The sequence below is a fragment of the Ictalurus furcatus genome, chromosome 2 (assembly GCF_023375685.1).
Source record: "Ictalurus furcatus strain D&B chromosome 2, Billie_1.0, whole genome shotgun sequence".
In the NCBI taxonomy this organism is placed as follows: domain Eukaryota; kingdom Metazoa; phylum Chordata; class Actinopteri; order Siluriformes; family Ictaluridae; genus Ictalurus; species Ictalurus furcatus.
Window position 1 is genome coordinate 37419090 of NC_071256.1, and position 5330 is coordinate 37424419.

Genomic DNA, 5330 nt, shown 5'->3' on the forward strand with positions numbered 1-5330 from the left:
TGTTCGGAGCTTCCTCAGTTCACAGGAACCCAAGCAATTATTTGCCTTACCTGCCCTGTAGCTCCACCCTGCCCCAGTACAAAACTCAATAGCCCTGTCGTGTCTTTCTCTAAGAGTGTCATGAGAATTTTTTTTTGGTACCTGAAGAAAAATAATGGTTCTGTTACACTTTTGTGGGATTTTTTAAATTTAGTTTTGCTTACATGGTTTGGCTCCACCTGCCCTCTTAGAGCAATGTGTGACTGCAAATCAAAACTGCAAGTTCTACTGACTAGTCACCTTTGTCCTCTGATGGAACATGACGGGCGTGATCTCTTCCTGGATAATTCCTGCCTCATCCAGGATTTACTGAATTCTTTTTATGAGGACAGAAATGACATAAATCATATGCTATGGCCTTCTTAGTTATCAGATCTCAGTACAGTTGAACACCTGTGGGAGATTCTCCACCACCATCATCAAAACACTTCATACCTCCAGAGGAAATGGGTCACTGGAAGTGCTACAAATTCAATGTACATACCAGCAATATAGTCCTTCAGTGTAAATTTAAATAATCAATCTCATAAAGTCGTCAGTCTTGTTAAATCCGTCTCATTAGGAAATCAGTCTCATAAAATTTTTATTAGAAATTAAAAACACAAACTTTTAAATAAATCAAAATCAAATTTATCTGAGAGAAATGAATGCCTTTCTGAAAGGCTTCATTCTGAGCAGTTTGTCTTCATGCGTACGTGCGGTTCAGTCGGCTTTATAACTCCGGCCATCCGACAAGGTTGAAAGCAAAAGGAACTTGCACAAAAAGGGGAGAACAAACATGTGCACTGTTGCGGAGAGGATTTTGATTCTCCAAGAGATCTGAGTGGGGAGAGCATTCCAACTCCGCAAACACAGGGCCATGATACTGTATATATATTTCTGTAAAGCTTTTTTGTGGCAATGTCCATTGTTGAAAGTTGAGCTATTCAAATAATAATGAATTGAATTGCATTGAACTCATCAAAACATTCAGTGAGCCCTGGATGGGGATGGAGTCATCCTGGAAGAGAACATGCCCATCAGGATAGAAATGTTTCACTGTATAAAAGGATAAATGTGATCAGTCATAAAAATTGCAGTACTTATTTGCAATGATGCATCGCTCTAGAAAAAATAAAAGTGGAGCCAATACATGCCAGCAAAAATAAATGCCCCCCCCCCCATTGTGTAACAGAGTCATTGTCTTTTTTCTTTAATTTGTCACCAATCTGTATCTCTACCCAAGTAATACACTCCTACCACTTTGTAAGAAATGAACGTTGAAGAGTTAAATTAATCAAATATACAAAGCAAAAATGTAAATATGCCTCAGTGATAAGAACATGGCTTTTAGGAAACCGTGTTCAGGCTCTGGAAATTTCATGACACTTTTAGAGAAGATAAAGACTCTTTAAAGTTAAAGCATGAACCTGACCACAGAAGTGATATTGCTATAAATGGTCCTGTTGCAGCACGTTCGCCTCACACCTCCAGGGTCCAGGGTTTGAGTCCCGCCGGGGCCATGTGTGTGCGGAGTTTGCATGTTCTCCCCGGGCTGCGGGGGTTTCCTCCAGGTACTTCCACATAGCCAAGATCGGGTTCTTCCCTTTGGGCTATCTTTATCCCCTCGCATCTTCACAAAGTGCATGTATGTCATTCTGGCTCCATTGTGACTCCAGGGCATCCAAGTTCTAAATTACCTGGATGACTGGTTAATTCTAGCACGATCCAGGAAACTGGCAGTTCAACATCAAGATGTTGTTCTCGCCCACATAAAGAGCTTTGGGCTCAGGTTGAACCTCAGAAAAGTATGCTTTCTCCAGTGCAGTGGACAACTTTTCTAGGGGTTATAAGGATTCTACTTCGATGAGGGCGTTTCTATCCCAAACATGTGTAGGGTCAATCCTATCAATGGGTCAATCCTATCAACATTGAGCAAGATAAAGCTGGATCTTGGCATCCCCTCCAGTCTCTATGGGAGACTATTGGAGCAGCAGCCAGGATCAATTGAGCAGTCACCATGTGTTTACAGACAACACAGTGGTGGTCTCATATATTGACCACCAGGGAGGATTATGTCCATGCCCCCTGTTCAGGCAGGCACAACTAATTCTTCTCTGGGCAAAGGGAAAGTTTTGGCAGTGAGTGCAATGTACATTCTTGGCAACTGGAATGTGGGGAGCAGACATCCTGTTGAGGCAGGTGCTGAGTCCCAGGGATTGGTGGCTTCATCCACAAGTGGTGGAATCCATATGGTGGAGGTTTCGCCAAGCGGGACTGCATGTGTTCGCCTCCGAGGAGACAACACACTGCCGGCTGTGGTTCCCCCTCACTCCTCCTGCACAATTAGGGCTGGACGCCATGGTGCACATGTGGCCATGGTAACATTTGTACACTTTTCCCCCGATCGCTCTGCTCCCACAAGTTCTAGCAAGAGTTCGCCAAGACAGCCTTCATCTGCTGCTAATAGCACCTTATTGGCCAGCTCAAATATGGTTCATAGAGATAATATCCCTGCTAGACGGCACTCATTGGGAGATTCCCATCTTCAGGGATCTACTGTCTCAAGCCGGAGGGCTGATTTATCACCCTATGAACCATGGAGGGGCACCAGCTCATAGATTCTGGTCTCACAACTGAGGTTGTAGAGACCATGTTGAACCCTAGAGCACCATCCACGAGGAAATTCTATGCACTCAAGTGGTGGCTTTTTGTCTTGTGGTGTGAGGAACGCCAGCTAGACCCAGTGACCTGCTACAGTCCTGGAGTTCTTACAAGGATGTTTCTCAGCGAGGTGGGCTCCTTCTACAATCTGGGTTTACATGGCCGCCATTTCAGCCAGCCACGCCCTTGTTGATGGAGCCTCTGTGGGGCAACATCCTCTAACTTCAAGGTTTATGCATGGTGTCAGGTGGCTGAGGCCCATCTGCAGGCCACGCATACCTTCCTGTGCTCCTGGAAGGTCTGTCAGGTGCCCCATTTGTGCCTTTAGCGTCAGCCTCTGAGGAGAATCTGACTCTAAAGGTAGCTCTTCTGCTGGCCCTGACATCTCTCAAGTCAGTAGGAGATCTACAAGCTCTCTCTGTTGCCCCTTCCTACCTTGACTTTACCCCTGGATTAGCCAAGGCCTTCCTATATCCTAGGTCAGATTATATTCCTAAAGTGCCTACATCTGCTGTCCAGCCTGTGGTGTTGCAGGCTTTCTGCCCTCCTCTGTTCCTCACACCGGAACAAGAGAGAATGCACCTGCTATGTCCAGTAAGGGCTCTCTGTACTTACATCCACCTCTCCGGCCAGTGGTGTAAGAAGGAGCAAATGCTGGTCTGCCTGGCGGTGACAGTAGAGGTGATTCTGGATCAAAGCAGCGCATCTCTAATTGGATAGTGGAAGCAATCTCTATCGCTTATGAGGCGCGCGGGCTCGCTACGCCTCTGGGCATAAGGGCTCATTCCACTAGGGGGGTTGCCTCCTCGAAGGCTTTGTCCAACGGGGTATACTTACAGGATGTGTGTGCTGCTGCAGGGTGGTCTATGCCACACACATTCATTCAATATTACAACCTGGATATTCATTCCACCCCGGGCGGAATGAATATCACTTGCAGTGACCCTCGGGCTTGGGTGTTTTTGAACAGGTCATACACTCAGTATGACGGAATGGGTATTCTTGTTCCCATAGTGTTATGCTAAACGCAACATGGAGTTCCCTTTGAAAGGGAGCATCTGGGTTAGGCATGTAACCCTGTTCCTTGAGAATGGAACAAGACATTGTGTAGCTTTGTCATACCAGGGTAGGTCTGAGAATTGTGTCTTCGCTGAAGATAACAGAGGCTGATGGCGCGGTTCACAGGTGCCATATATATCACGTGATGCGCTCAATTGCCATGTCACCTGATCACGGCAGGCCTATAAATAGGCAAGATTTTACACAAGCTTCAGATGCCGATCGCGTGCAAGGGCACTCCCATAGTGGTATGCTAAACGCAACATCTCGTTCCCTTCTCAGGGAACAGGGTTGCATGTGTGACCCAGATGTTACAGCAAATGTTTTGGAAACTCTTTTGTAGCCCTCTCCTGATCGATTAGATATCAAGAAGATTAATACCACAATTTGTCACCATTTGCCATATTGAATGTTATCATAAGTTTGAACATTTTCTTAAACTCCAGCCAATTTGGTTCCAAAATAAGTGCACGGGTGAGGCTGGGACCCATACTATGTGTTTTGCCCTAGGAATTTAATCATTTCGGGCCATGCACACCCCACCTTCACAAATTGTGCATTTCCCAATGCCTCATGTTCAGTGGATTGAGGTCTGATTACATTACATTTAGATTTGTCACATGGCTGTCTTACAGTTATCTCGTTTTAAACAAGTGAGCAGTTGAGGGCCTTTGACTAAGGACCTAGCAGTGGCAGTTTAGTGGGGCTTTGAACTCACAACCTTCCAAGCAGAAGTCCAAAGTCTTAACCACTGAGCTACCAATATCCTGAGTCCACCGAGGCCTGAGGCATGTCAGGGATATGGATCAGCATTCCCACCTCCATGAAGGAACACTGAATCTGGAAATGGTCTTTTCCTCACAGTGCCAACAAAGCTGCCCTGGATTTTGCCCCAGATATGGTAGTAACAGAATGTTCCCCCTGTGAGGAGAGACAGATCATGGGGAGATGTTAGAGAGGTAAACTGTGTGAAAACTTGGTCCAGTGTGTCAGTTTCAGGGCCCTGGCACCTCAGTACTGTGGAGCTGGAACCAGGGAAGGAGAAGGGAAAGGAGAGAGAGTGAGAAAGAGAGAAATCTGGACTAGGAACTGCCACCAAGTGATTCTTCACCTGTCACCAAATGACAACAGGAATCCTTCAGATGCGGTAGGCAAAGGGGTGGCTGTCCAAAGTGAGGTGAAACAACTGGAGTCATCAATACATTGCAAGACCACCTCTTGACACTTACGCCATCCTTCCTCTATGCTGGGACACAAGCTGGGCTTTGGTGAGCATCTGGAGTGCACACTGTGTCTCGGCCAACTCCTGAGCAAGAGTTTCAAAGTAAATTTGTTGTTTGTTGCACAGGTTAAGAAGCAGTTAATGTAGAGTTTGATGGAGCATGAGTGGGGAGGCTTCCATGTTGGTGTCTGAGACCTCCTTCAATCTGGGTTTAGGCACCACTGTAGCTAAAAGAGTGAAATTGGCTGTACTCTCAGGGAGGGAGGTTCTACCCTTCTTCTACATGCAGAATAAGGCACTATTGGAGACAACCTGTATGGGAGTCGACCAAGTGTAAGGTGGTAAGAAAAGTGCAGATGATTGATTA